Consider the following 12,831-nt stretch of genomic DNA (forward strand, 5'->3'; position numbering starts at 1 on the left):
TTAGGTTAAATTTAAAAAAGAAGCCTCTCTGTAGTAGATAATTTTAAACTCAACAAACTTTAAAGCTTAATGTAACAGCAGTACAAGGATAGGAAGTTGTGTTCTTTGTCTTTGCCAAAGACAGAATGGGGACTTCCTCCTGTGGTCTATGACTGGCAAAAGGCGATAAAGGGGGCTATCACACAGTTTACTGTGTTGGACAGTGCTCAATGAAAAGGTATGTGTTCCTCCTGTCACAAGGCCTAAAATCAGGTGGCAAGTTAGTCCTTTCTCCTAGCAAGCATGGGCCTCCAGATATTAGGAGGATACTAAAAGATGTCTTTTGAAATTATTATCTATAAATTTAGAGAAAACAGATGCCATTTTAAAGACTAAAAATATGATTTTGTATAGAAGCTTCAATTTTCGATATTAGAATAGAGATAAGGAAAGAAAAATAATGTTCTGACGAATGTATGTGGGGTCCTAAGTCATTACTATGGTCATGAAAAAGCCTGTGCAAATGAGAGAGTTCAGGGTATAGCAAACCAAAGTGGGAGCCATGGGCCTGTAATCAGTAGCCATTGGGGAAAAATAGATGGCTAACAATATAAAATGTAAGTAAGAAAGTTGTGCATGATTGTGGCAAGTGAGTGTCATGAGGGTAGGCAAGAGAAGGCAGTGCCTATGTATGTGTTTGAGAGATTAGAGCACTAGAGACTAAGAACAAGAGAGGCCTATTGCCTGAATATAGTGATGTCCATCAGAGAGTAAACAATGCCCTCAAAAAAGATGTCAATGTTAGAATATTTGTACAACCTGAGCCTGATTACACTCAGGCATACAAATACATCAACACAAATACAAACACATTAAACACACAAGAAATGAGTCAGAGAAGTTTCCACTTTCAGTCAATCCTCAAAGTAGATAATGTCTGCCACACTATCTCTTTACCTAGGAAATATTTGTAAGTAAAGATTATGTATGTATAACATATATCGATGTAGCACCCTCCTAGCCATTTAGTTTTTGGGTTTCTGCTGTAGTCACAGAAGCTGGGATTGTTTTGTTTGTTCCGTTCGAGACTCCACAGGCTGGGAGTTTGTTTACCTCCCCCTGACTCTAGGAGAAGCTTCTGGAGATTAGGGTGAGATGATTCAAATACCCAGCCTGAATATTTAGTAGGGCTTGTCTGATCCCTGAGGAGGTGTGCCGAAATGGTGGATGGGTTCATATTAAATAGACTGGAGTTCAGGGCAGATTGTCTTATTCCCAGAATGGATCTGTGAGCTTCAAGGGGCTGATTGCCCCTGAGGCACTTCTGGATGCTGGATTGCTGCAACTATGGACTGACTTTGAGCTAGGACCATGTGAGTAGAGTCTCTATGCTTCACAAACCCTCATGGTCTTCAGCTGTGCAACTGTCCAAGTCTATACCTTCTTGTGCTATATACTGTATATATTCTTGCATGGTCTTCAGCTGTTCACCCATAGACTATCCAAGTTTATAACAAATTTTCTACCTACTGCTGTATAGTCTCCAGCTGTGCATCCTCAGACTGTACTAGTCAATTTGTCCTATTCTTGTTGTTGCTGACAGAGAATTGTCCTTTTCAAGCAGTGATAAATGCTTTGGAGAACTTCACACCCCTTCACCTTCTGTTGCTTACACATTTCTTCAGCAATAGACTGATTATTGAGCCATAATGAGTGAACTGTTGCTGTGTGCCTGGCTACCTCTGTACTAAACTTGGGGAGCTACTATGGGGATACACACACTCACATACTGCATACTGATGGCCAGACATTCTCCTTCAGGATTTTCTGGTAGAGCACAGAATTCATGGTTTAATTAATTATGGCAAGTCATCCAGGTCCTGCAGCTGCAAAGCAGCCCCAGTCCACCACACTACCAACACCATGTTAGACTGTTGGTATGACGTTCTTTTTATGAAATGCTGTGTTAGTTTCACGCCAGATATTACGGGACATACACTTTCCAAAAAGTTCAACTTATGTCTCATCAGTTCACAGAATATTTGTTCAAAAGTCTTGGGGATAATCAAGATGTTTTTTGGCAAATGTGGGATGAGCCTTTGTATTCTTTTTGGTCAGTAGTAGCTTTCACCTTGAAACTCTCCCATGGATGCTATTTTTGCCCAGTGTCTTTCTTATTGTTGAATCATGAACACTGACCTTAACTGAGGCAAGTGAGCCTTGCAGTTCTTTAATTGTTGTTCTGGGTTCTTTTCTGACCTCCTGGATGAGTCATTGTTGTGCTCTTGGAGTAATTTTGGTAGGCCGACCACTCCTGGGAAGGTTCACTACTGTACCAAGTTTTCTCCATTTGTGGACAATGGCTCTCACTGTGGTCTGCTGAAGTCCCAAAGCCTTAGAAATGGCTTTGTAGCCCTTTCCAGACTGATACATGTCAAATCTTTGTTTCTCGTGTGTTCCTGAATTTCTTTAGACCGTGGCATGATATGCTACTTTTTGAGATCTTTTAGCATGCTTCACTTTGTCAGATGGATTCTATTTAAGTGAATTCTTGATTTAACAGGTCTGAACGTAATCAGGCCTGGGTGTGGCAAGTGAAAATTAACTCAACTTTCCAAAAATGTGGTTAATCACAGTTCATTATATAAAATGTGTTTGATGATATATTAAAATGTGTTTGATGATCTGAATCATTTAGGTGTGACAAATATGCAAAAAATAAAAAAAAAAATCAGGAAAGGGGCAAATATTTTTTACAGCAATATATATATTGCATAGACATCCAACTTCAAGCTGAGTTATGGCACAAGGGCATGAGGCAGTTGTCTCCTCCTATCATAAAATGGAAGCTGATGGATTCATAAGTTTCCTATGGTTACATAAATTAAACTAAATGTGTTCCTGAGTTGGTATAAAAAGGTATGGATTTCAGAACACCTTACATTTTTTAAATATTAAATTATGGACATTATGTAGACCATCTGCACTGACAAAGAATATCAGTTATTACTAATTTCACAATAAGTAACATTCAAAGGCTTTGTTTAACAAGATACTTTTAAAATCTACAGTACTTTAGTATCAGAGAAAAGCCATAGTTCATACTGGCTGACAAGATCAGCAAATTTGCCAAACTGAACAAGAATACAGAACTGCTGGTCAGTCTTATTCAATCTCTACGTTTTCTATGCCCATAAGCAACCTCAAGTCAGGCTTTCATAGCTCGCCAGCAAACACAGCACCATATCTGAGAAGTAAAAGCATTTATTTAATTTCATTACACATACAGTATATGTACATGCCAAAAGCAATAAAGAAACATAAAACCACCACACAATTCCTTCCTATTTGTACTCAATACCAACCATACTTTACATTTCAGAGAGGCAGAATCCTTGCTGGGGAACTCACATTCTCACCAAGATATAACAGACCTGGATCTGTTACATACATCAAATATAATCAGCAAAAATGATATTTTATGAACAGTACAAAGATTATACAGTATCTCACATTTTGCTTGAGGTGATTGTAGCGGTATTAGTGCACTTGCGACAGAAACAATTGAGTACTGACGTGATACTTTTTTTATTTATATACATGAAAAGATATAATAAAAAAATGTGAGGAGTGTACTCACTTCTGTGAGATACTGTAACAATTGAGTACTGACATGATACTTTTTTTATTCGCACTAACATACAATTTTGAGGACAAGCTTTCGGAGTATGTCTCCTTCTTCAAGGTCCAAGCAGTACTCAACTGCTTGGACCTTTTCATGTGACAACACTGAAGATATGACACTTTGCTATAATGTAAAGTAATGAGTGTACAGCTTGTATAACAGTGTAAATTTTCTGTCCCCTCAAAATAACTTGCACAGCCATTAATGTCTAAACTGCTGGCAACAAAAGTGAGTTCACCCCTAAGTGAAAATGTCCAAATTGGGCCCAGTTAGCCATTTGCCCTCCCCAGTGTCATGCAATACATTAGTGTTACAAGGTCTCAGGTGTGAATGGGGAGCAGGTGTGTTAAATTTGGTGTTATCGCTCTCACTCATACTGGTCACTGGAAGTTCAACATGGCACCTCATGGCAAAGAACTCTCTGAGGATCTGAAAACAAGAATTGTTGCTCTACATAAAGATGGCATTGACTATAAGAAGATTGCCAATACCCTGAAACTGAGCTGCAGCATGGTGGCCAAGACCATATAGTGGTTTAACAGGAGAGGTTCCACTCAGAACAGGCCTTACCATGGTCGACCAAAGAGGTTGAGTGCACGCGCTCAGTGTCATATCCAGAGGTTGTCTTTGGGAAATAGACGTATGAGTGCTGCCAGCATTGCTGCAGAGGTTGAAGGGTTGGGGGGTCAGCCTGTCAGTGCTCAGACCATATGCCGCACACTGCATCAAAATGGTCTGCATGGCTGTCATCAGAGAAGGAAGCCTCTTCTAAAGATGATGCACTAGAAAGCCTGCAAACAGTTTGTTGAAGACCAGGGGTGGACTGACAACTCATGGGGCCCCCGGGCAATAGGGGATCATGGGGCCCCTGTGTTCTCACCCACACTCAAATCACACCCAAAAAATCCTATGAAAGGTACCAGGGACATCTCATGGGGCCCCCTGCTGACCCGGGCCCTCAGGCAGTGCCCTAGTTCCCCAATGGTCAGTCTGCCCCTGCTGAAGACAAGCAGATTAAGGACATGGATTACTGGAACCATGTCCTGTGATCTTATGAGACCAAGATAAACTTATTTAGTTCAGAAGATGTCAAGCATGTGTGGCGGCAACCAGGTGAGGAGTACAAAGACAAATGTGTCATGCCTACAGTCAAGCATGGTGGTGGGAGTGTCATGATCTGGGGCTGCATGAGGGCTGCTGGCACTGGGGAGCTACAGTTAATTGAGGGAACCATGAATGCCAACATGTACTGTGACATACTGAAGCAGAGCATGATCCCCTCCCTTCAGAAACTGGGCCGCAGGGCAGTATTTCAACATAACAACCCCAAACACACCGTCAAGATGACCACTGCTTTGCTAAAGAAGTTGAGGGTAAAGGTGATGGACTGGCCAAGCATGACTCCAGACCTAAACCCTATTGAGCATCTGTGGGGCATCCTCAGACAGAAGGTGGAGGAGCGCAAGGTCTCTAACATCCACCAGCTCTGTGATGTAGTCATGGAGGAGTGGAAGAGGACTCAAGTGGCAACCTGTGAAGCTCTGGTGAACTCCATGCCCAAGAGGGTTAAGGCAGCACTGGAAAATAATGGTGGCCACACAGTTTGGGCCCACTTTGGACATTTTCACTTAGGGGTGTACTCACTTTTGTTGCCAGCGGTTTAGACATTAATGGCTGTGTGTTGAATTATTTTGAGGGGAGAGCAAACTTACGCTGTTATACAAGCTGTACACTCACTACTTTACATTTATGCAGTGGCATTTCTTCAGTGTTGTCACATGAAAAGATATAACAAAATATTTACAAAAATGTGAGGGTTGTACTCACTTCTGTGAGATATTGTATGTGAAATTAAATATCATAAAAATATATGCAAATTGCATATAATGTATAAACACTTTTATAAAGAATGTATCAGAGAAATCATTTATGTACATGTATAAATAAATATATGTAAATTTCTAAGTATTGTAAGTTTGCCGATATAATGAAAATGTTCTAAAGTTTCTTTTGCAAAAAATACATCCCATATTGTGCAAAAACAAGTTATTTACAGGGAATTAGAGAAGAGAAATGTAGACGAACACCAATTCATTAGTAAGACCTCATCTTGAATATAGTCTGTGCACTGGTTCACAATGAGAATGTTACATTGTTTTAGGCTTAAAATCCTCATTTGCAACATGTTAGGACTGCATCTGATGATAAACATGCATGGCAGTTAACCATGCAGAAAGCAATACTAAGAGCGATGCGTGCAATGAACGGGCAAATCATTGAAGACATGTAAATTTTTTTGATTTAATGTCAAACACATGACTGGTCTCGGTGGCTCTATCATTTACTGGATTATAATTACAGTATACAGTATATAGAACCCAAATTTTAGGAATGAAAAATCTAAATATGTAGTGAATATTGGCAAATGCAACTCTATTCAGTAAATGTGTGGCTTAATCTGTCCAGAATACACATTTTAATTATGATAAATAACCCGTTGAGCAAATATGTGATGAATAAATGACAAGTGATCGATAAACAGTTAATTTGCTGCTTAATAAATATGACCCATACTGTTTTCTTGAATAATCTAGTGTTGCCTTATGCCTTGAGATACTAAGCAAAAAGCATAGTAAAGGCCTTTTTAAATTGTGCATAAAAATGTGGCCTTAGGCACTGTGAACACATACAAATGTTTTCTGATATAAAATAATATATACAAAATACATCAAACATAACTGGCTTTACTACCTGTTATCTTCCTTGCTTAAAGCAAAAACTCTCTCAATCCTATTTGTAATCAATATGCTGCAAGCATTAGTTAATAGATATGAATGTATAATTTATAATATAAATATAATAAAAAAAAATATTTATATATATATATATATATATATATATATATATATATATATATTTATTACATTTCTTCAGTTGCTTCCTTGTTTTTGGCCAAGGTCAAACTTATGTCAAACATCCCATGAGTCTTCATGGGCATTTTTTTTCTTTCATTTGGAGGTGGGGAGGAGGGGCTTTCTCAGCTAAGCCCACCCTCCTGCCTGCATGCCTGAGCTAAGGGCAGATGGATTCCAGGAGATAAATGCTACATGAATCATCTGCCCTTATTCAAGATGGCCACAGCTAGAAATGCAGGGGGATGTTTTTCAAATAGATTCAAACAGAGTTCTCAACAAAATAAAGCATAGAGACATGGATTGATGGGTGAGTTTTGTGGTGCCCAGATAAAGTTTAGTTCCACATTACAGTGCATCTTAACCTTCCAAAACTGTATCCCTCTGCTCCACCCCTTCTCCGTTCTTCTGCATGAATAGCAAGTTTTTTTGAATGTACTTTTTTCAAAGACTGCCCCCCTTGCATGCCATTTGCTAAGGCAAATCACTTCTTGTCACATATCGCAGGAAGCATAGCCTTTCATTCAGAAAAGGAAGAGAGAGGGCAGGCCTATCGCCGCATCATCTTCAGTGTGGGCACCCGGCGACTTCACAGCCGGGTGCCCATGACGCATACGTGAGTAGCGCTGCACTTTGTGAATGGTCTTGTAGTCTTCTGGGACCTGTCACGTGTCCCAGAAGACTACAGGGAGGGAGGGGGGAGGACAACTTTCACTTCTGATCGCCTTAAGCGATCGCACTGGAAGTTGGAGTGGGTACTTGTCAAAAATGGGTATCCGCTCACCAAAAAGTGCCAATCCTTAATGGGGAGCAGGGGACAAAGCCTTAAAGCTGTACTTCCCCTTTTGGGTGGAGCTCTGCTTTAAAGAGAATGATGTAGGAGATGCTGAAACATATAAAGAAAGACAGGACAGGAGTCAGAAATTTGTACTAGACCTGATGGGGGGGGGGGGGGGTTTGGCACCCTGAAACACATTAGATACTTTTTGGATTGTCCCCTGACTTTGATTGGAATAAAGTTGTATCTAGACTGCTTCACAGTGGCGTGGCACTTCAATTTCCATTTTTATTACATTACACTACAAGCCAAGGAGACCAGAGAGATCCTCTGGGGTGTAGAGCTGCTTGCACAGGGACTCGATTATTTACAACAACATCCATACTTTAGGATAGCAATATCAATAAAGATAACCTTATAGGTCATGCTATTTTCCCCACTTTCTTCAATTATCATGTTTTTGGACTAACCTTCTAAGGACCTTGCCATGAATAGAAATAAATGCACAAGAATGTTTCAGTCATGCAGGTGTAGTCCGAGGGTTAAGAAAGTTCTTTAGGGAATCTAATTTAAAGAGCAAAAATATAATTATACCTAAACAAAATGTTAAACTTCAGATTGGTTAACTTATTACAGTACTGTATCTTGCATTACATAACGTGCTGTTTTTTGTTTTTTTTCCTGTCAACAATAATGTTGGCAATATTGTCCATTCTAAGCAGAGATTAATTTCCTCTGACTTTCCTGGAATTTGATTCCAAAGGAGTCAACTAATACTGTGATCACAGCTGCCTAGCAATCAAGTGGATAACTGCTATGGAAATGAAAGCAGTGCTTTTCTGCAGAGATGAATGAGGTCTGATGATTAGTTGCTTTGACACTCTCAATGAACATACATCTGGATGGATTTTCAGAATAAGCTGACTGTGTCAGAAGAAAATAGTTATCCTATACAAACTGGGTATGTGGTGGCATCAATGGATTACCTGAAGAACTGAACTGTCAGTAGTTAATTTCAACAACCAATTTGTGGTCATTTATTGTAGATACGCTTGGTTTTAAACCACCAAATGCAAGAGAAAAACGTATCTAAACTTGTGTGATAAAACTGAGAAGCACAACAGTGATTTAAAGAAAATATTACAAGGATTTTGCAAACCTTAATTAAAGATGCCACCTAGAGACATTAGTAGCTTTTCCTATGAGCTGTTGAAAATTGGATACAATAGATGGTACTGAAGAAACAATTAAATAAATTCACCATTAATTCTATTTAATACTGCAAGTCTCTGAATGTATTAACGTTTAAATATTTGCTATGTCCAACATATAATACATTGCAAACCAAAAAGTTAATGACCATTCCTTGTTTCTGACTCTTTTCAGAGCAGGGTTTCTCAAACAGGGTTCTGCTGATGGCAACCATTGCAGTGAAATAATATCCACTCAAGGGTGGCTTCACCAATTTATGTTGTATATCACTAGCCATTCCTATTTAGACTTCTTGTTAACCTGTCGTCTGCATAACGTTCTTCAATCTTTTGGACTCCTCCTGGGATAAGCATTGTACATCTCTATATGGTTTAGAGGACTTCCATAGTGCATAGTAGTTTAGATGATACTACTGCGTTGTCCTAACATAGCATGGAGTAAGGATGGATGGTTTAAAGTAATTTTACTGTGTGCTTAGAATATGTAAATACTTTAGTGAATGGGGAACAGCCTATATGCTAGAGATGGCTTGCACCTAAATGGAAAAATGGAAGGGGGTCTGCTGTGTTGGGGGAGAGGTTTATGGGAAGGCTGGAGGAGTATTTAAACTGGGATCGAGGGAGGAGGAGAATTAAATTATAACGGGGTAGTTAGATCAGACAGGGGTCAGTACTTATTGGTGGGTGGAATGGGGAAAGATGAGGGGAGGGCTATAGCAGATAAGAAGGTTCCCATGTTACAAACAACCAGTGGAATTGGTACCATTTGTATGAAAATAAAACATATGCAAAAAAAATGTGCACAAAGTGTCAATGAATTAAAGTGTTTGTTCACCAATGCCAGAAGTTTGCCAAGCAGAATTGGTGAGTTGGAAGCTTTGGTGCATGAAAAGAACTATGGTTAATTGGTATTGCTGAATCTTGGCTTCATTCTTCACATGACTTGGCCATTAATATTCCTGACTATGTTCTCTATCAGAGAGACAGGGCAAATAGGAAAGGTGGTGGTGTCTGTCTCTATGTGAGAAGTGATCTCAGAGCAAGTGTGAAAGAGGACCTAGTTGATGGAGAGTGTGATGAGGCTGAAGCATTATGGGTGCAACTGCACATGGTGTCATCACTACAAAGGTAATCATTGGCGATTGTTATAAACCTCTCAGTGTTAATGAGGAGGTGGAGACTCAGCTCCTTGCATAGATTGAAAGGGCTGGGACAGTGATAATAATGGAGGATTTTTAACTACCTGGAAATTGACTGGAGTAATGGTACTACAGGAACAGTTAAAGGGCAAAAATGTTTAAACCTACTACAGGACAATTTTATGGTACAGTTCATAGAGGCCCCAACTAGGAATGATGCTCTGCTGGACCTGGTCATCTCAAGCCATGCAGAGCTTATTACAAATGTCCATATAAAAGAACATCTGGGTAGCAGTGACCATAACTTGATTTCATTTATTGTTAGCTGTAAACAGCAAGCACATACGGGAAAAATAAAAATACTCAATTTTAAGACAGCTAATTTTCCAAGGCTGAGAGCTGCTCTCCGTGACTTAGACTGGGAGGGAATATTGGCGTCAATGAACACAACACAGAAATGGGAGTTCTTCAAAAAGACTGTATGTGAACACACCCCTAAATATATTCCCATGGGCAACAAGTTTAAAAGGCAAAAAAAGCAAACCTACGTGGCTTACGGCCAAAGTTAAAAAAACTATAGATAATAAGAAAAGAGCTTTTATTAAATATATAAATGAAGGAAAGCTATCATCGTTTAAACATTACAAAGAATATACCACAATATGCAAAAAGGAAATAAAGGCCGCGAAAACTGAAAACGAACAACAGATTGCAAAAGATAGCAGGACCAACCCCCAAAAATTCTTCAAATATATTAATAGTAAAAAGATCCGGTCTGAACATGTAGGCCCTTTACAAAATAATCTAGAGTGGGTGACTGGGGACAAAGAGAAGGCAAATTTATTAAATAACGTTTTCAGCTCTGTGTATACAAAGGAGCCTGGGGGAGCTCTTGTCCATAATGGACATGGTATTGATAAAGCTCCAGATGGTCCACATTGGCTCACAATTGATATCCAAAAATATTTAGACAGAATAAAGGTGAATAAAGCACCTGGACTGGATGGCATACACCCATGGGTCCTTAAAGAATTGAGCTCTGTCATTTCAAAGCCATTGTTTCTAATTTTTAGGGACTCTTTAATGACTGGCATAGTATCACATAGGATTGATATAAAGCCCATGTGGTGCCAATATTTTAAAAGGGGTCAAAATCTTTTCCAAGTAATTATAGACCTGTTAGTTTAACTTCTATAGTTGGGAAGAAACTGAAGAGTTTAATAAAAGACCACATAGATAAGTTCTTGCTGGAAAATAATATTTTAAGCAACAGACAGTATGGATTCATGAAAGACAGAAGTTGTCAAAGCAAATCTGATTTCTTTTTATGAGGTGAGCAAAACCTTGGACAGAGGGGTGGCGGTGGACGTGGTATACTTGGATTTTGCAAAAGCGCTTGCCACAGTTCCCCACACATGGCTAAAGTGTAAGATAAAGTCTACGGGCTTGGAAAAATCAGTATGTAAATGGATAGAAAACTGGCTAAAAGATCGTATTCAGAGAGTAGTGGTTAATGATTCATACTCTGAATGGTCTACGGTTGTCAGTGGTGTACCCCAAGGTTCTTTTTAATATATTTATAAATGATATTGGGTCTGGGATTATAAATACCATTTCAGTCTTTGCAGATAACACCAAGCTGTGCAGTGGAATAACATCCTTACAGGATGGCTTCAACTTACAAGCCGACTTCAATGCACTGTTTATTTGGGCAATTATGTGACAAATGAGGTTTAATGTTGATAAATGTAAGTTTATGCACTTGGGGGCTAAGAATATGCATGCATCATACATACTAGGGGGAGTACAACTGGGGGAATCAATGGTGGAGAAGGATCTGGGTGTTCTGGTAGATCACAAGCTTAATAATGGCATGCAATGCCAAGCTGCGGTTTCTAAAGTGAGCAAAATCCTCTCTTGTATTAAAAGACACCAGAGAGAGAGAGATATAATTTCCCCCGGTACAAATCATTAGTAAGACCTCATCTGGAATATGCAGTTTAGTTCACAAAAAGAACATTGGGGAACTGGAGAAAGTACAGAGAAGTACAACCAACCTGATAAGATGCATGAAGGAGCTCAGGTATAAGGAAAGATTAGAGGAACTGAATATATTCTCACTTGAGAAAAGGAGATTAAGGGGGGATATGATCAACATGTATAAATACATCAGTGGTTCATATAGTGAACTCGGTGTAGAGTTATTCACCCTGAGGTCATCACAGAGGACAAGGGGCACTCTTTACATCTGGAGGAAAAGAAATGTAATCTCCAAACATAGAAAGGTTTCTTCACAGTGAGAGCTGTGAAAATGTGGAATAGACTCCCTCAAGAGTTGGTTCTGTCCAGCTCCATAGATTGCTTTAAAAAAGTCCTGGATTCTTTCTTGAATACACAGAATATAACTGTGTATCAACTTTACTTAAAATTTATAGGTAAAGTTGAGCCAGGGAATATCTGATTGCCTCTTGAAGGATCAAGAAGGAATTTTTTCCTCTGCAGGAGAAAATTGGGTCATGTTTTGCTGGTTATTTTTGCCTTCCTCTGGATCAACTGTGGGTATAGGATTATAGCTTTTTTTTAATGGTTGAACTGGATGGACCTTTGTCTTTTTTCAGTCAGACTAACTATGTAACTATGTAGTGTTGGCACAGATTCACTTTTAGCCTGGGTTCACATATATGTGGTGCAGTATATCGCATGTGATTTACGCAGGTATCACAGTGCATTCCTGTGCAAATCACATGCGATATGTGTGTGGTGCGATTGGAGCGGACAGGACCCTTTTTTCGGTCCGCACTAGAATCAGATCGCATGGGTATTCACACCTATGTGATCCGATTCTGCACATCGCACCGCATTTTGTAGACCGCTTTCGGGGTGTTGTTAACTTAACATACACACAGTGGTTTGCATGAACAGGGTGTGATTCTGATGCGGTGTGGAATTTGCACAGAAAAAGCTGCGAATTCCACACCGCATCAGTGTGAACCAGGGCTCAAGAAAGGCTTTCATGAGAAAAACAAGAAGGCTGCCATTGCTGACATATCATTCTGCAAATAATAGCCAGCTATCATTTTGATCTATTTGCTTCAATATTTTGAATCAATAACCCAGAACAACTATG

At 39.4% G+C, this 12,831-nt stretch overlaps 1 protein-coding gene across 3 annotated transcripts in view; it reads right to left on the reverse strand.

Moving 5' to 3' along the window:
* Nucleotides 1-12,831, reverse strand: part of LOC149457695 (rap1 GTPase-GDP dissociation stimulator 1-A-like) — a 309,574-nt gene that overhangs the window by 212,301 nt on the left and 84,442 nt on the right. The window lies entirely within an intron of this gene.

Source organism: Staurois parvus, unplaced genomic scaffold (genome assembly GCF_062004578.1).
Source record: "Staurois parvus isolate SC_StPar_1 unplaced genomic scaffold, SC_StPar_1.0 ptg000306l, whole genome shotgun sequence".
Taxonomy (NCBI): domain Eukaryota; kingdom Metazoa; phylum Chordata; class Amphibia; order Anura; family Ranidae; genus Staurois; species Staurois parvus.